This window comes from Thermobia domestica, chromosome 3 (assembly GCF_964235325.1).
Source record: "Thermobia domestica chromosome 3, izTheDome1.hap1.1, whole genome shotgun sequence".
In the NCBI taxonomy this organism is placed as follows: domain Eukaryota; kingdom Metazoa; phylum Arthropoda; class Insecta; order Zygentoma; family Lepismatidae; genus Thermobia; species Thermobia domestica.
This window is the reverse complement of record NC_137456.1, coordinates 312,372,580-312,393,458: the sequence shown is the minus strand read 5'-3', so window position 1 is coordinate 312,393,458 and position 20,879 is coordinate 312,372,580. Positions and strand designations below refer to the sequence as shown.

The following is a 20,879-nucleotide window of genomic DNA, read 5'->3' as shown; positions in this document are numbered from 1 at the left end:
TCGATACTTTTTGAATACACCTCGTATGTATTGTATAATACCACTTTGCATTTGTGTTTGTACAGTCCGCAGTAAAAAAAAAAAAAAAAAACTGCAACATGAGCATGTAAGTTTATTGTGAAACTACACCTAACAGCAGCGCAAGGAATCAACATAACGTCTAAGTGGTACGAATCACGCTAGGAGAAACCTCGGCGTCCTCCCCTGCACATTTATTTTCGAGCAAAAGACTTCATCGTTTCACAATAAACTCACATGCTCATGTTACAGTTTTTTTTTGCTGCGAACTGTACAATACTTTTGACTAACTTGTGGAGGATTGTTATACTGCACTTGAGTATTCAGATTTTTACTTACTCATTTTCTGCTATTTGAATGAATAAATATTAAACAAAAGCAATTATCGTTGACCTTAGATAACCTCTAAATACATATTGACACGTGGTGCTCTTAGGGCACGAAAAGTTTTCCTTTATTTTTGTTTTCCATAAAAGCAATGCACACAATGTTAGGTTTGTTTTTGTTCGCTTAAGGACTTTTCTAGGATAAAAGAAGAACAGTTAGATTCTTTAGAGTTTTGTTCAAGAAGTCTGAAGAGAAGTTTTTTTTTCCTTTCTTTTGTTTCTTACTCTCCCAGCCTGTGAAATGTTTGACAAGAAATGTTTAAATGTTTTCTTTTATTTCTTTGTTTTTCATTTCTGGGAAAAAATAAAAAGCGAAGAGAATCTGTTCTGGAAAGTTCTTCCATTGAAGCATCTTAAGAGCGGCAGCTGCTCTGTTTAATGTCGGCCACGTTCCTTGCCAATAAACATTTTTTTCTATATATATATAGAAAAAGCGAAATCCAAAAATCCTAACAGAAACTAGAAGGAAACATATGTGGAAGAAACTGTGCAGTAAAAAAAATGCTTTTGATATAGACAATGCAATTTCTTATGATATTTTAATACTATTTCACCTGTCATATTTTACAATACTACATTACTATATTATTTGGGCATGGTGGCTCAGTCAGGGACGTACACAGGGGGTGGGTCCTGGGGGTCCGGCCCCCCCCCGAAATTTCGACTTTTGTGTAAATTTAGCCTAATTTTAGGGGTAATTTCAGGAATTTTAGTTTAAAATACCCTCATATTGAGTTTGGACCCCTCCCGAAATAAATTCCTGCGTACGCTACTGGGCTCAGTAGTGGTGTTCTTACCTCTTTTGTGTGACGTCCCTGGTTCGATCCCCGACCAAGTAAGTTTATGGTGGACAATATGAGGATTATTCTTGGGGTATCCCCATTTTCTCTTACATTCTCATTCCACCAATATTTCCATCATCATTCACTTGCCTTAATCATCCGTTTCCCTTTCCTTAACGGGCATAACGTGGGACGTTAATATGAAAGATTTCACTTCATTTCAATCTCCTTCTGCTGCCAAATGGACATGACGTAGTCCTGAAAGTCTGTAAGATGAGCCGAGGTATGAACGACCAACATCTGTCAATATACCTAGGGGGGCGCGGTGACTCAGTGGTAGAGCGTTCAGCTCCCGTGCTTGGGGTCCCTTGTTCGATGCCAACTCGCGCCGTGTGGACTTTGTGGTGGACAAACACCGTGCTCGTGGGTTTTCTCGGGGTTCTCCCGTTTCCTTCCACTTTCTTCATTCCACAATTTCATTTATTTCTCATTATCACCGTCTCCTTTAGCCTAACCGGCAAAGGCGTGGGACGTTAAACTTAAAGATTTCATTTCATTTTTTCTGTCAATATACCAGGCGTCATTGGAAATTGCACAATATAGTTCACCAGCGTGATATTGTGCATAAACATTGGTGATATTGGAGAAGATCCAAGCGTCTGTGGTGAACGAATATTTTATATTTTGAACGAAGAATTGTGCATAAACAAATTGTCTGCAAATAGGTGCTGCAGTCTATGGTGAAGGACTATTTCATAAGAGTTGCAACTACTGACACTTGATCGATCATTTGACAAAACACGAAACAGAATGCAAATGTCTTAGAACTCGTTTTAAGAAAATTAAAGAAACGTCCAATTCATAATTACCGATGAAACAGCAATTAAAAGAATGGAAACATCCTAATTCTTAATTTTGAAGTCCATACTGCAGGCCCGTAACCAGCCCAAAAATGTTAGGGGGGCCCGAACAAACCATATTATAGTTCATTTGCAAGCCTACCGTGAAAATTTTAGGACGGCCTAGTAAAAATTTAGGGGGTCCGGCTTCCCCATGCCTCCCGTGGATACAGACGTCATACTACAAGGTTGAGTCATAAGTCTTGCAATATTTTCCAATCCAAGTAGCAGGTGAATTCGTACGCCGTGATCAACCATAAGTACAAGGTCAAAGTGGCCAAGTGGCCGAAAGTGTAGTGTGACAGAAGACATTCAACACACAGGCCGCCATGCCGTCAGTATGTTCAGTCAGTTTTAAGTTTCAGAGACGGAGAGTACTCAATACCATACGTCTCAATAAGAATACTCAATAACGTCTGATACGTGAATTGTTACTTTATGAGATCGAACTAGTGCATAGCGCGGCAGCAACAATCCCAAAAAGCTATCATGCAAAAGGGATCACAGCACAACAACTAGTTACTTTCAGAAATTTCTTGCAGGGTATAGAAATGCCGAAGATCAGCCAAGGTCCTGTCGCAGCAGAGTAACAGAATCCGAAGTCACACAACACGCTATTGAAGAGAATTCATCCACAAGCACACGGCGATTATCGAACCAATTTTGAATGTTTCAGTCCACAGTAGTGTGTCACCTTCACGAACTCGGAAAATCAGGAGCAGCCACATTGTGTCACATGAATTAACACCAGCTCAGGCCCAGAGGAAAGTAAATGTGTGCTAACATCCGCGTGTTGTGCGTTTGCTAAAAAGGAGTATTACAGATTACGAAAATAGGATGTTTTTCCTATATCAGAATATGCAAAAGCAGTGGATGAGATGGTCAACTTCGAGAACCGGTTGTCAAACAGACCGTTTCTAGCAGAAAGTCATGCTCTCTGTGTGGTGGAACTACAAGAGGTTAATTCACTTCGAATTCGTTCCTATCAGGATTACCATCAATGCCAACCTTAATTCCGAACACTTGAAGCAGATGTATGCTGCACTACACCAAAACTGTCCTGCATTGGTGAACAGAAAGCGCTCCCTGCTGCAACAGAATACCATCAATGCCAACCTTTATTCCGAACACTTGGAGCAGATGTATGCTGCACTACACCAAAAATATCCTGCATTGGTGAACAGAAAGCGCTCCCTGCTGCAACAGAATACCATCAATGCGAACCTTAATTCCGAACACTTGGAGCAGATGTATGGTGCACTACACCAAAAATATCCTGCATTGATGAACAGAAAGCGCTCCCTGCTGCAACAGAATACCATCTATGCCAACCTTTATTCCGAACACTTGGAGCAGATGTATGGTGCACTACACCAGAAATATCCTACGTTGATGAACAGAAAGAGCTCCCTGCTGCAACAGAATACCATCAATGCCAACCTTTATTCCGAACACTTGGAGCAGATGTATGGTGCACTACACCAAAAATATCCTGCATTGATGAACAGAAAGCGATCCCTGCTGCAACAGAATACCATCAATGCCAACCTTTATTCCGATCACTTGGAGCAGATGTATGGTGCACTACACCAAAAATATCCTGCATTGGTGAACAGGAAGCGCTCCCTGCTGCAACAGAATACCATCAATGCCAACCTTTATTCCGAACACTTGGAGCAGATGTATGCTGCACTACACCAGAAATATCCTGCATTGATGAACAGAAAGCGCTCCCTGCTGCAACAGAATACCATCAATGCCAACCTTTATTCCGAACACTTGGAGCAGATGTATGGTGCACTACACCAGAAATATCCTGCATTGGTGAACAGAAAGCGCTCCCTGCTGCAACAGAATACCATCAATGCCAACCTTTATTCCGAACACTTGGAGCAGATGTATGGTGCACTACACCAGAAATATCCTGCATTGATGAACAGAAAGCGCTCCCTGCTGCAACAGAATACCATCTATGCCAAACTTTATTAAGAACACTTGGAGCAGATGTATGCTGCACTACACCAGAAATATCCTGCATTGATGAACAGAAAGCGCTCCCTGCTGCAACAGAATACCATCTATGCCAACCTTTATTCCGAACACTTGGAGCAGATGTATGGTGCACTACACCAGAAATATCCTACATTGATGAACAGAAAGCGCTCCCTGCTGCAACAGAATACCATCAATGCCAACCTTTATTCCGAACACTTGGAGCAGATGTATGGTGCACTACACCAGAAATATCCTACATTGATGAACAGAAAGAGCTCCCTGCTGCAACAGAATACCATCAATGCCAACCTTTATTCCGAACACTTGGAGCAGATGTATGGTGCACTACACCAAAAATATCCTGCATTGGTGAACAGAAAGAGCTCCCTGCTGCAACAGAATACCATCAATGCCAACCTTTATTCCGAACACTTGGAGCAGATGTATGGTGCACTACACCAAAAATATCCTGCATTGATGAACAGAAAGCGCTCCCTGCTGCAACAGAATACCATCAATGCCAACCTTTATTCCGAACACTTGGAGCAGATGTATGGTGCACTACACCAAAAATATCCTGCATTGATGAACAGAAAGCGCTCCCTGCTGCAACAGAATACCATCAATGCCAACCTTTATTCCGAACACTTGGAGCAGATGTATGGTGCACTACACCAGAAATATCCTGCATTGATGAACAGAAAGCGCTCCCTGCTGCAACAGAATACCATCTATGCCAACCTTTATTCCGAACACTTGGAGCAGATGTATGGTGCACTACACCAAAAATATCCTGCATTGGTGAACAGAAATCGCTTCCTGCTGAACAGGATAACGAAAATCCACACTCGGCTCAAACAACGCAACATAAAAGTCAGAAACTTGATGGTATAGATCTAGTACCATACCTGACATATAGTCCTGACCTTGCTCCTTCGAATTACTATTTGTTTTGCTTCATGCCGGACTTCTTGAAATCATGATACTTTACCAACCAACAGGAAGTGAAAACAGCAGTGATTGGCCTTCTTTTGCCTCTAATAACAATACATGATATGAGACTGAATCTATACCAAAACGTTTTTTAAAAAATATCTTATCATTGTTGCTCTATTGGAATCAAAAGTGAATCTATGTCAGAAACTTTTTTATATTTCTTATCATTATTGGTCTATTGTAATCAATACTGAACCTATATCAGAAACAGTTTTTTGATATCTCTTATCATTATTGGTCAATTGAAATCAATACTGAACCTATATCAGAAACAGTTTTTTTGATATCTCTTATGATTATTGGTCTATTGGAATCAGTACTGAACCTATATCAGAAACAGTTTTTTGATATCTCTTATCATTATTGGTCGATTGGAATCAATACTGAACCTATATCAGAAACAGTTTTTTGATATCTCTTATCATTATTGGTTAATTGAAGTCAATACTGAACCTATATCAGAAACAGTTTTTTGATATCTCTTATCATTATTGGTCTATTGTAATCAATACTGAACCTATATCAGAAACAGTTTTTTGACATCTCTTATGATTATTGGTCAATTGAAATCAATACTGAACCTATATCAGAAACAGTTTTTTATATCTCTTATCATTATTGGTCTATTGGAATCAATACTGAACCTATATCAGAAACAGTTTTTTTTATATCTCTTATCATTATTGGTCTATTGGAATCAATACTGAACCTATATCAGAAACAGTTTTTTATATCTCTTATCATTATTGGTCTATTGGAATCAATACTGACTCTATATCAGAAACAGTTTTTGATATCTCTTATCATTATTGGTCTATTGGAATCAATACTGACTCTATATCAGAAACAGTTTTTTATATCTCTTATCATTATTGATCCATTGAAATCAATACTGACTCTATATCCGAAATAGTTTTTTTTATATATCTTATCATTATTGGTCTATTCGAATCAATATTGAACCTATATCAACAACAGTTTTTGATATCTCTTATCATTATTGATCTATTGGAATCAATATTGAACCTATATCAGAAACAGTTTTTTGATATATCTTATCATTATTGGTCTATTGGAATCAATACTGAACCTATATCAGAAACAGTTATTTCTATATCTCTTATCATTATTACTCTATTGGAATCAATACTGAACCTATATCAGAAACAGTTTTTTTTATATCTCTTATCATTATTGGTCTATTGGAATCAATATTAACTTTCAAGATATGGAAGATTTTGGGTATCTTGTAAGGAGTAGAAATAAGATTGGAGATGAAATTGTGTTCTTGACCACTGAATCATTCAGTGGGTCAAGAACTCAATTTCACCTCCAATCTTATATCTCTATTGCGACGGAAGTGACGCTTAATCATCTCAAACTGCTTTACTCTTACATGATTCATAGGATAAAAGTTATAAATAGATAAATTGATTGCAGAAACATAATGAAAAGTCATCATTTAAAGATACTAAGTCATTACACGATATACTACAATAAGAAGTTTGGTTTAAGTGTTGTTATATCAAACTCTTCTTGGACTTCTGGTGACGCGGAAACGTTCTGATAACTTCTAGATGAAATTAAGAAGTAAAATAAATTTTGTACATGAATTTATAAAACAAAACGAGTCGATGAAAGTTTTTCCAGAATCAAAACGAGACGAGAAAGATTTCTTCGAGAATCGAGATGAGACGAGACATTAGGGTTGCCAACCGTTCGGTATTGTTGGCCAACCGTCCTTGTCCGGTGTCCTGTACGACCAAACGACTGGACGTCAAATGTTCGGTATTTTTTCCTCTTACTATACTAGACTCTCGCTAATCCGGCCCTCAGTATAGTCCGGCCTCTCAGTAACCTGGCGCACATCCAACCAAAAACACGTGCACAGTGAATTATTGTGCGCATGCGCAACAAATGCTTAGTTAAACAATGCTTTATATACTGTACGTATTCGAAATTGTAGTATTCTTTACAGTTCGGAATCATGTCTTCTAAAAGGAGACTTCAAGCAGAAACTCGAAATTTTAGAAGCTAAATGGAGGCTCTCCGCAGAAAGCCATTGCTGCTGAGTTCAATGTTGGACTAGCAATTATTACAATACACTATATCCCCTATGTTTTCAAATTAAATAAAAAAACAAGATAAATAAATAAATCAAATAAATGTCAGACACTCAATAATCCGGCACTTCCGCTAATGCGGTACCCATATGTGCCAGGAATGGCCGGATTAGAGAGAGTCTAGTGTAGTCACCTCCAAGTAACTGCTATATCGAACGCATATCCAATGTTATGAAGAATCTTTGGAGTGACGAAAGGAATCGTTTATCGATGAACATGATTAAAGGTAGAGCTTATAATTCGCTTTGATATCGACCTTTTCTACGCAGAATTTACTGAAGAGTTGAAGGTAGGAAAATTTAACTGAACTTATCAAAACTGGTAGTCAACAAAAGTACATTTTCAAAGAACGTAGCTTCATCCTCAGCTATACCTTCTAATTAAATAATGGATCTAGATCTAGGAAAAGTATGTAGGCATTATGAGACATTATCAGCCCTAGCGAAGCTGGTAAGACTTATTTTTGAAGTACAATAGACTCCCGAGTTTCCAGGCTAATGTGGCGGAACGGCAGGCGGGATAGGCCGGAGTCCTATGAATTCATTTCTTTATGAATATTAAGTGTACCCCAAGAACAATTTACGAATACAGTACTGTCCGTACTGTACAGTTGTAATCACAAAGAGGGGCAAGCGTACTGTATTGAGGCCCGTTACACCCTGACGAAACAATGAACAAGGAGCAGAACGCTGCTCTTTTCCTGTCACAACCTGCATTTTGCACACGATACGTAGGAAGATCGTAGGAGACACAAGTTTTCAATGCCTTGGAAATATGGCCAATGTAATGCCTTGTCTTCCTCATTTAATTACGATAAAATAAAACTAGGCCGGATAGTCACGTGCCGGATACTCGGTACTCTATATTTTGTGCATGCCATAATTATATTGCCAATTATATTTGCTTTCTCCTTTAAATACGATTTATTATTGATGGTAGACTACAAAAATTACATGTGCCTACTTAGCCAAAACTGGAATAAGTAAGTTTAATGAATGCTTCAAAAGTAACTAAAGTTATTAGATTCGAACTCCGAATTGGTTAATTTTATGTGAAATAAACACTTTCAGGTTATTCACATTTTTGACGAGCGATGACACAATCTTAAAAGAATACGGTACGTACTCCAGAAGGGTGTTCGGTATTTCAATTTTCAAAAGTCGGCAACCCTACGAGACATCTACAAAATTTACAAGAATGAGACGAGAAAACTTTATGTCTCGTCTCTTAGGCATTTGTTAATTTTCTGATTGTATTTCCTAAACTTGTACTATTTTTTTAATGTAGAACTGCAAGCATTTACTAGTTTCTAACCTGTTTTACTGTATTATTACAATTTCTTTAGAAGTTAACTCCGTTGTAACGATTTAAAAGACTTAAATATTCTTTGGTTTAGGACCTATATATATTTCATGCACTAACCAGTGTTCATAATAAAACGAAAATTTTTTCTAGTCTGGTGAAATTTCATAGGTAAATTTAGTAAAAAGAGAAACATGTAATTTTTTCGATAAAACGTGAAAATGGAGGGAAATTCTCGCGCTGATTAAACAATACACAGTAAAAAATGGTTGTGTTAATTGAACTCAATTTTAACTCAAGGCAGTTGTTCCAGCGTGACTACCACTATGCGGTGTTAGTTGAACACATACCCCGCGGTGTTGGCGTTTAACACAGGAGGTGTTACGTCTTTAACACACAACCTGTGTTGAGCCGTGCCGTAAGCGTTAATGAACCACAAAATTACTCCCTCAAAATATGTTAAATCGTCTAGATGCGTAATGTGTTTACGTTATGCTGAGTCTAAAAAAAACACTTTAAACAAGTAAAAAAAAAATACTCCAGTGCGGGGGGAGGGCACGAACCACCAATCTTTCGATTATTAGCAGCGTGCACTTCTGATTTGGCCATGGAGATGATGAAGATTGTTGAGGTCTTTTGAATTTGGCTAATCAGAGTGCTCCTTTAAACCGCGTATACTCGACGATAACCGTTCTAGATAAGATAAAATCTGCTCGCCATGTAATGTTATAACAAAATGACGACTGTCTATTTACTTTATTTTATAGTTCTTCCATATTCACTTTCAAATGATCGGCGACAGTTGCCATCTAATAAAGTTGATGCGTTTGTTGCTTCTAGTGCACAATCGCTAAGAAAAAGAAGCAATAAATGCATCAAATGTGGAAGATGAAATTTTGCGTATACCTGGATTTGTTTAAGTATTTCTTTCTACTGTGTTTGTCTGTAGCTTCAAATCATAAGCCTTTATAATTAGATGCCCAAGATATTTGGCAATCACGTAGAAAACAACACCTTGTGTTAACATACCGTCTGTGTGTCATTTCAACTACCGGCATTTGACACACAACTCCAAATGGAGAGTGAGTTGTTCTAACCACTTGTTTGTGTTATATTTTTAACACAATCGTGTTAACACATAGGCATGTCGTTGAAATAACACAATGATTTTTTTTACAGTGTATGAATTCTTAAATTTTTCTTGTTCTTCAGAGATAAACTAATACAATAGCAATAATTTGTGTTTGTGTTCAAAGTAGCATAATTTGTTCCCATTGCTAGCTGAGTGCTGAGTGCTGAGATTTTTTTTTTTTTTTTTTTGTAAAAAGAAGAAATGGAGAAAAAGAAAAAACAATAGAAGCAAAAAGCAAATGAATAAAACAAATATGGTTGGCACTTCCTTCAATGAGTTCAGTTGATTTTGAGTTTAACGTCTCTTTCAGCAGTGAGACTATACGAGATGGGACCTATTGATTAACATGGAATCCAACCGCATAAGTTCCCACCCCGAATTGAATCCGAGTCTCCCACGCCAATCGCTTAGCCACAAATGAACTCACTTCCTTCAATATAGCTAAATCTTATCACATATCTTCTGTCATAGGAATTGGACACTCAATGAGCTAGGAAACATTTCAAAGAAAAGGGAAAATTTTGCATCAGTCGATTGAAATTAAGAGAACTTATGAACAGAGATACTAACTGTATGAAAGTTTTGCTATTTCGGAAAGGAACGGTTGATCAGAAGTACCTGTTTCTTTTCGTCCAAATAATAATAATAATAATAATAATAATAATAATAATAATAATAATAATAATAATAATAATAATAATAATAATAATAATAATAATGTCTCAATACCCTTTATCTTATAGGGTAGTCACCAATAACAGTATTTACTAAAATGTGGGATTTTGCATAGTATTTTTCAGTTCAGAACTCGACACAGCACCTACTACTACTTTAGACATAGCACCTACTATTTTTTTAAAACAATTTATATAAATGAAAGCAAACTTTTCCTTTCTTTCCTTGCTACAGACAGATACCCCGGGTTTACGATCCACAAATTGAGAAACGCTGAATCATTAGATCTGTTTTACCAATGTAACCTTGATGATTTTTGCTAGTAGAACTAAAATGTACCATATTGCGTAAATATATTAGTCTAAACATAGGATAGTAAAATAAAGTTAATCCAACTATAAGAATTAATGCGTACAACAACTATTGGGGTATTCCACATCAAACTTCTGTATTGTTTGTGGAATGTTCGTGCACTGATCGAACTCCTGCAATAATCTTGGGTCAATAAGGCAGCTTGTCTATTTATGATCTCTTTGTTTATTGTTGTTGGTTAATTCTTGCAGCTGCCGCCATCTGTTACATCCTTTTTGATTGTTTAAACTTTTCGCCGTTCAATTCCCTTGCCAGCCATGAAACAATTAATTTCGCATCTATCTGCACACTTCACTCGTCGGAATGTTTCTGAAGATTGAAATGCACGAATCATAAACCTTTATTAATAGCAGCATCTGTCAACGGAAAAATAAATCTGTTGTTGTGGTTTTTTTTTTTTCGAGCTGTTTTTGTGCCCTTGTGCTTCGTACGGATTTACAAGAATGTATTAGTGGGTACTAGCCATTTTTGCGAAGTTGATTCATATCTTGACTGAAACATAGCATATTTACTTGACTTAATGTAATATGGTGGATGTCATTCAGAGACTGGAAGTTGTCATCGGCAAAAAAAGGTTACGGACCACCGCACAAAACTTTCTCGCTGAATATCTTAAATTGAATCATATAATGCTGCAACTATAACGGAAACATTTATTTACCAGACACGAACAAAACTGTACTAGGAGTTTGCCGAAATAATGGACTGAAGAAACTCCAACACCCAGAACTATCTCTTGTTGATTTTTTCATGAGAAATAAATTATACCAAATTAAAGTCAGGGGGGCACCCGCGTGTGGGATCCACGCAGGCCGGTAGCCAGCCCAAAAATATAGGGGGCCCGGCTGAAGTTAGGGGGCGGGGCAATCTAACCTTATTATAGTATCACCATATTACCATAGTTCATTTGCAAGCCTACCTGAAAATTTTAGGGGGCAGCAAGAACTTAGGGGGGACGGCTCAAGATCAGGCGCGCACCCAGAAATGTTTGTTGCGAAAGGTCCAAGCTCTAGGGTAGGGAACGGTCGAATGACGCAAGCCACTACGTGTACGTAGAATTGAACGGGTATTATTCTGCACCCGAAAAGACGATAAGTAATTGTAAAATGCTTTCACCTATATTTTCAGAAAATAATGATAGAACTAGATCGTTTGTAAATGAGAAAGAGTACAGATGAAATATAAGAAAAAAATTTTCATGCTACATCAATCATTTCCCTGTTAAACAAGAATAGTTTTATTGAGAAGGTGTACAAGTGTATGTTAAGAAGATTTGGGAGGTTCAGACCCTTTGAGTGCGCCCCTGCTCAGGATACAAGTTGATAATATGTCCGTGGAATACAATCAAACTAGAATGAAACAAAATAACCTTCGACTCGACAAATATAAATGGTTAAAAATTTTCACTTTTCAAATATTTATTCATCTTACTCAAGTTTATGAATGGGGAATGGAGAGGGAGAAGGAAATGAAAAAAAAATCAAAATTCAATGTTCATGTTGTGAATACTGTGATAAACCAAACTCCTCAACGTGGTGTACAGAATAAGACTGCGGTCTGTACGGTATATAGGGAGTATGAAACGTGTAAATTCATTGACATTTAGAATTCATATTCTTTTTAACGATTACTATACTTTCCTCTTCTATCGACGCTCTAAAGTAAAAAAAAAAAAAGTTATAACATCGATAAAAATGACTAAAATATTCTATAAAAGAGTCATTTATGGTAATCATTTCCAAGTCCCGAATGTATGACGTAGGAGCCGGGTTTGATGATCACAGGCAGGAGAAAGAGAACAGGCTGAGAAAGAAAGGGGGGAGACAGAGTATGTGGGGTGGAGTGAAATAAGTTGTACCAGTGTTCGATTAGTCATAAGTCCACAAATAGTGCATCTGAAAAGTCATCAAGTACGACTTGTTTAACTGGCATCACTGCCTCGTATGAAAGTTAGCTTTGCTGTCCTTCTCTTTGTTCTGTGCGAGAGACTTACTGAGAATCGAGTACACTATGACGTCATGGAGCACGTAGTTGGAAATGACTGATCTATGAGAAACTAAAGGAAAAAATCTTGATGTCGTTCTTTCACAGTTGCACCAGTCAAAGTATAAACTACGGTATTTTCAAGTCGATTTTCTCGAAAATTACGCATGAAGATTTTGATGCACCCATATCATTTTGATAAGCTGTATTAGATCTAACGATTGAAATGTGTATCTCGCCTTTTGACATTTGTTTAGTTAAAAGCTAAAAATATTCTAGAATTAATTCTACATTTCCAGAAAAGTTAATGTAAAACAATCAATGGATCATCTAAACCAAAATATGATCGCTAAAAACCATATTTAAAAAATCATGGCAGAAGAGATGCGCAAACATTTGCCGAAAACTGAAATTGAAAAAGTAGAATAATCCGTTTCAGAGCAATAAACTGTTGCATATATATATATATATATATATATATATATATATATATATATATATATATATATATATATATATATATATATATATATATATATATACTGACTATTTATATGGAAATTAATTAAAAAAAGAAACATTCAGAAGTTATAATCTTAACTTGAAATTATTTAGACGAAATTTAACACACAGACAATCCTGTTACGGAATTTTTAATTTTAAAAGTTTGGTTAAGGTTCCAGAAGGCTGAAGGGCATGTCAAAATTTAATCACACCAAAATTGATTCTCATACACATAATATTTTTGGTGTAATAATATGTATTAAAACTAGATCTCGCTTTCTAGGCAAAAATAAATGTTTCAATTTAAAAGCAAGACAAATTGAAATATCTATTATGACAAGAATTCTTGAAATTTATATGAGAACTGCTTCTTTAGATTTTTAGTTTAAAAACAGCCACAGTGCTAAAAAGAATAGAAATGGAACTTCGGAAGAAGCATAGCCCGTAAACAAAAACTATTATTCAACTAATAAAATTAAAAATTACCAGTACAAAGTTACACATAACTACTATCCTCTTTACAATCCTGATTTTCGAAAGCATTCTGTATAGTATAGTAACTATTATCCCGTTTTAAGTTTGACAAGGGATGATGCCAGTGGCGTATTTACGATTTTGTTTTGGGAGGGGCTTTGCTAACTTTCGGGGGGAAGCTTTGCCTGAAAATGTGAAAATTCTGCAAGATATTTCATATACTTTACTATAGTAAATAAGGTTTCGGGGGGGGGGGCTTAAGCCCCTCTAAATACTCCACTGGATGATGCGGAATATGGTGTAAGTCAGAGGAAGTATCTGGCTCATAGCCAGTATGACCTATCGGATGCTACCATTGAAGAATTCTGCAGATGCATGGAAAATTATTGTTCCATTTCCAATATTACGTCATGTGTGTTGTCAAAATGACAGCCACAAAGTGAAGTCATCATTAGACTTCGGATCGATATGCACTAAAAAACGGGAAAATATGCATACAAATATGCGTTAAAATCACGAAAATATGCACTGAAAATATGCAAATATGCACTAAAAGCTGTAAATATGCAACAATCAAAAACTAAAGTTAAATGAGAAATTTTATCTTTACATAAAAAAAGCTGTATTACTTGAATTACATATATTTGTGTATAACTATGATGCATTCATGCTACAATATACAACAATGTAGTTTTCGGTGTTTTCTTGTGAAAACTTGGATTTATCAGTTAAAACATTACTATACGTCAAAAATGTTCCTTCCGTGTCACAGGTCATTAAGGGACAGTATTTCAAAGAAGCAATGTTACTTGCTGTTAAATCTGAAGTTCGTGCTGTATTTGTTCCCAGGAACACTTTATTCACATTAGACAAGAATTTTATGCCAGAATTTTTCGTGTCTATTGAAAGTGCCTTTCGAAGAAATGCTTGTCCGATTGGTCTTGTGGGAGCCTGCTTCGTTAGTGAATCAAACAGTTTAAATGCCCTGCAAAGTCGTAATCATCGCTCTTCTAATCTCGTTATGAACTGAAATGAATATTGATAAACGCAGGGTCGCTTTTAATATTTTCAGCTCCGCAAGCGTCCAAGGCTTCTTAAATAAATTTGGTTTCTTCGGGTTCAAACAGCTCACAGTCGGTATGTGAAATTAAAATGCATCTACTTATATACACAGGGGCTCCCCTTGACGCTCAGGTATAAACTGGATAAAATGTATTTCAATCCTGCTTTACATTAGATAAAGGTGCAAAGTATGGTTTAGCCTCTCCCTTGATCATACCCTGGATCCGCCATTGTTTTACAAATAATGCGCAAGTATTGTGAATAAAGTAATAAATATACTCAGAGAAGTAAATAAACATTTCTGGCATAAGCACATAATAAAACCTTCCTAGCGAAATTGAACAGGACTCGCAAGACAACTCTATGCTTAGCAAAATAAATAAGGTACACTAATGTCCAAAATTATTGTCGCATATCTTAACTGTCTTCTTGTAAGAATATAATTTGATAATGATTTTGCAGGGGGGGTACTTTTAATACTGATATTATGTGTATAATCGAGAAATGTATATTTGTGGTAAATTTGATAGGAAAATAATTATAAATACGAAAATTACAATGAGTAAAATAAAATGTTGCTAAATGGACAAGCAAATTTTATTTTCGTTATTGTTCTTATTTACTCATCTTTTGACATGAAACTTTCCACATACATGTCTTTGCCGATTATACATATACTAACATTATAAAAAATACGGGACGAATTCGTTTATCAAATTATATTGCTAGAACAACATATTTATAGACATGCGACAATAATTTCGGACATGAGTGTACATACATATAGGATAATGGACATAGTGAGATAAAATAAAATGTTGTATATAGGCCTAACATATTCAATATATTATTTATTTATGCTACGAATTAATAGGTATACACATAAAATTCACAGTAAACAGCAACAACACAACACAAAAATCCTACATACGGTTTCAAAGGCAAGACAAAAAGTAGATGCTATGCCCTTTTCAGTGCTCCTTCGTCTACTTTTGGCTCCCTTTTGATCTATTGTGTATATTATGCTCTTTGTTCCTGTCTCTAGAGGCAGCTAGAAAACGCATTATTGGTATTTGGAGATACCTATGTAAATTGCACTTCGTTCAAAAACTCGCACGGTATCTAGGGCCTTACATGGTGCGTGGACTAAAGAGTAAATGTGTAGGGTAACAAGCAAACGAAGATCTTTACAGACAATGTAGTTCATATATCTAACCTCTCACAGAATGTCTAAAAAAAATTTAAACACTGCATTACGCAACTTGGAAATTTCCGTTAAAAAGTGTATTTTAACATCCGTTGTTCGCAATACAGATTCCGCCTAATCAAGAGCATTTAACACATTTGTTTTACCTTTAAACTCATGGGATCGTGAAATATTTCCGTTTAAAACAAATTTTCCGTTTAATAAGGACAGAGATGCGTATGAAAGCAACACAAGATTATATTTAAATACTCTGATATTTAGAGCTCATTTTTCAAAAGGGTTGTTCATTTCTTCCCGAAATACATTTTTCAACGGTTTCTTTGGGATGAACTCTGTCAAGTATGCAAAAAGAAGCTACATGTAGGCTGTTTCATAGTTGCATAAACTTCTTATCAGACTTGAAACTTATGAAAATTAAGAAGGCAAAAATAAATAAATAAATAAATAAATAAAAATAAAAAAGAAAGAAAAAATAAAAAAGAAAAAAGCGTTGCTGAAGTTTGAGCTTTTGCTGTCGAACAAAATAGAAATGTCCTTTTCTGAAAACAAGCTTACTTACTTTGAAAGTATTACTTGTTTAGCATACACTTTGCAAAATATATTTTCATCTTGAATTGTTAACGTCTCTCAACTTCAATCCATTGCTTCAGACGATAACTTCTAGAAGATTTTTCGGGCCCATTTAGTTGTAGTGCGACACCTTTATTCAATTTTTGTCAATTTTTGTCCACCCAAGAAAAAAATATACCATTCAAATTATTAAAGGAGGGCCATTTACAAATTTCGACTACTTCGATCATTTGTACTGCAATATCATCAAATTTGAATTTTAACTAGCTCAGGAATTTTGTCCACCCAAGAAAACAATTGTACCATTTAAATTAACAAAGGGTGGCCATTTAAAAGTTTCGATCAGTTCGATCTCCTGTAGTGAGACATCTTCAAAATTGAATTTTAACTAGCTAACAACGAACGGACATGAACGTGCCATCCGGACATCCGAATCAAACCTAGTCTATTCGATAAACATAAAGATATGTTCATGCACAAAAAATTACGTGCCACAGACAACGGAGTAAGTTCCTGTGGCCCATTAATCCTGTTGGTATAAAGAAGAAAATCGCAGTGAAATAGCTATTGCATCAACACTATTCATTGGAAAACCATAGCTTATAGTTCATTCTCTTCAGCATGAAACAAGCTTTCCAGAAGACTTATGTATTGGAGCCCATAATGGATTTGAACAGGTGAGAAAATGTTGGGAAAATTCCCTCCAGAAATCCCTCCCATCAATTTTGGAAACATCTGGAGTGGACCCGGGTAAAAGTAGACAATCTAAATGTATCTCGAAAAATAGTATAGGGGTTAAGAAATGTGTGTACCAAGTTTTGTATTGATAGACAGAATAAGTATGAGGGAGAAGTGTGTATTGTTATACCTGTATACTTCGATCACATGTAGTGCGACATTTTCAAATTTGAAGCTCTGAATTTTGTCCATTTTTGTCCATCCAAGAAAAAGATTGTACCATTCAAATAAACGAGGGAGGGCCATTTAAATTGTCGGCCACTTCGATCACCTGTAGTGCGACATCCTCAAATTTGAATTTTAACTAGCTCACAATTTTTTCCATGTTTGTAAACCCAAGAAAAAATGGTATCATTCAAAAAAACGAGGGAGGGCCATTTCAAAATTTCAGCCACTTCGATCACCCGTAGTGCGACATTTTCTAACTTAAATTTTAATAAGCTCAGAATTTTCCCAATTTCCTTACATTTTTGTACCATAAAAAATTGTACCATTCAAATTAACAAAAGAGGGCCACTTCAAAACTTTGGCCACTTATATCAATCACCAAGTAGTGTGACATCTTTAAATTCGAATTCTACCTAGTTTAGAACTTTCCCTTTTTTTGTAGATTTTTGTACCATCAAGATAGCTGAAATTCGAATTTTAAAATGTCTCACTACAGGTAATTTCAGTGGCCAAATTTTAAATGACCGGCCCTGGTTTATTTCAATGGTACAGAATTTATTCTTGGTAGTACAAAAATGTTCAAAAGTTCTACTCAATTCTGAGCTAATTAAAATTCGAATTTTAAGATGTTGCACTACAGTTGATTGAACTGGAACAAATTTTGAAATGGTCCTCCCTCGTTTATTTGAATGGTACATTTTTTTTCTTGGGTGGACAAAAAAGGACAAAAAATTTGACAAAATTCTGAGGTAATTAAAATTCAAGTTTTAAGATGCCGCACTATAGGCGATCGATGAGGACAAATTTCGGAATGGCCCTCCATCATTTATTTGAATGGTACAAATTTATTTGAATGGTATTTATTTGAATGGTACAAATTTATTTCTTGGGTGGACAAAAATTGGACAAAATTCTGAGCTAGTTAAAATTAGAATTTGAAGATGTCGCACTACAACTAAATGGACCCAGATTTATCTTTTGGCTCTCTTATACTGCCACAAGACCACACAATTTCAAATCCACACACAGACACACACACACACACACACACACACACACACACACACCCTCCTCCCCTCCCCCCACACACACACAACAGTAGCAACTTTAACTTCTGAAATGGATGACGTGGAAATTTTGTTATAGGTGATTTGACACAGTTATTTTAGCTTCTTCCGAAAAGGTGACAGTCACGCATCGTTGCCGGGAGGATGAATCACTCACCCTTTTGTTATTCTCCTTTCACATGAAGATATTCTAAACCGACAACAATCAACCATTTTAAGATCTTCAGTCTAATTTATATTAGAAACTTGAAATTCCATTTATGAGGAAGGTTGTTGGACGTTAAAAATTATTAATTTGATCGTTCCTTTAGATATGCATTTGTATGCAGTAACAATATAAACATGCACTGACCTCCGAAATATGCAAATATATGCACTATAGAACTCTGCTATTTTACCCCAAAACACCTGAAACGGACTTCTGTTTAAAGAGCATATCAATATCACATCAGGAAAAAAACATGCAAATATGCAAAAATCCAAAGTCTAGTCATCATCTATAGAGACAGGAAGCCACTTGGTGCCAGATCAAGGGAGTAGGGCGGGTACGGCAATATTTCAAAGCTGCATTTAACAGTTACCACTGACAATCCTTGAGATGATTGAGCGGATGCATTGTCCGCAAGGAGACTAACTCATTTGGTGAGCATACTGCGACGTTTTGGCATTACTTCATCTCGTAACTTCCTCAGACATAAGCAGCAGTATATGCCAGTGATAGTACTGCCTTTCTGAAGGTAGTTTGTAAGAATGACCTCACGATAGTTCGAAAATGACTTAGCATGACCTTACCTTCAAACGTTTTGTACCTTTGCCTTTTTTAAAGAAGATGAGGAGGATCATTTCCACTCCCTACTAATCCTTTTTTTGCCTCAGAATCATATAGTTGGATCGAACATTTGTCCAAAGTTATCAGACTGGCAGAAAAAAAAAATCCACCTCATCTTTCTTCAAAAGATTCAACAAGCGACTCAACATGTCACGCCGTGATTGTTTCTGAAGAGTCAGAAAACGCAAAACCCAGGCGCTGGTACTCATAAATTATTATCTCCACATTAATATAACTGAATTCACTTTCTTGCATGATGGTATGGATATTATTCGCCGACCTTCCAGAATCACCTTTTCGATTTTCTACACTTTGGTAGCGGCATCCGTGCTTGATGGACATCCAGGTCTTGGCTCATCTGTGAGGAACATGTGATCTGTTTGAAAATTCCTGTTCCACCTCAATACAGTGTCATAGGATAGGCGATTCCCAGTATACACAGACCTCATTTCATCATGAATTCTCCGGGCGCTGTAACCCTTCAAACGCAAAACTTAGTCACGCTACGAGTTTGTATCTTGTCCATCTAGCACCTCACTGACAACTAGTACCACCTGTAAAGAAAGTAAACTACATACGTAAATAATTTTCATTAAATCATACATGTAAGATCTGCTTTCTATACAGGCCAAGCCGCACTTAAATCACTCAATAAGTTCTCGAAGATAATTAAAATATTCCAATACCCCCTCGTATGAAATTCTTACAACTTTACTTACGTATTTACCAAATTAAATTCAACGTAGTATGTTTTACTCACCTTTGCGTAAAATATAATGTTCTTTGGTGGATGCACCAGCATCTTCCTATCCTAAAGAAATTCCAACGCTATTATAGGACCATGACAAGATCGACAGCATGGGACCATATGGACTTTCAAAGAATAATTGCATCGAGGTTATACACAAGGTTAACTGCTAACATTACATAAACTATAGAGCAGGTCTGTACCTAGCAACTGGAAAGGATACCTTAGCACCCTGGCGGCCACCTACAGCCAGTCCTTGTATGTTTAAAATAAGCAGTCAAAAATACAATGCGAAAAGAAGTTACAGATTTGTTACAGATTCCATAAATAATAAATACACTAAATGAATAGGTCTTTACCACTTATCTTCGCCGCTAGCGGTTAAACACTGCCCTTCCGGACTCATATGTTTAATTTTGTATACTCTATAAGCTCTTACAATTTAACCAGATAACTTCCGAACACTTTATACGTCTATTTTTTCAATCGTTTATTTACATCTTTATTTTTTACGTTTCGTAACTTTAGTTAAATATAATTTTTTGTATTAAGTCATTTAGACCATCAACATGCAACGATTAAATCAAAGAAATCCTCATAGTAGCTGTGCCAAAATAAGGGAGTTTGGAAGCGGCAGATTAACAAAAATATATAGCCTATATATCAATCAAGAGCGCCGATTTCTTTGTAAATTTGGGGGGTCCATTCAGATGCAGAAGGCATATATGAGGATTTTAAGACAAATTGCATTTAAATTATGTCAAATATTGTATATTCTTAAATACAATAAGGAGACCCACATCAGCTTTGGGGGGCCCGTCCCCCCAGGATCGGAGTCCTTGATAACAA

The 20,879-nt window shown here is 36.2% G+C and overlaps 1 protein-coding gene across 1 annotated transcript in view; it reads left to right on the top strand.

Moving 5' to 3' along the window:
- Trpgamma (Transient receptor potential cation channel gamma) overlaps positions 1–20,879 on the top strand; it is a 1,754,629-nt gene that overhangs the window by 206,891 nt on the left and 1,526,859 nt on the right. The window lies entirely within an intron of this gene.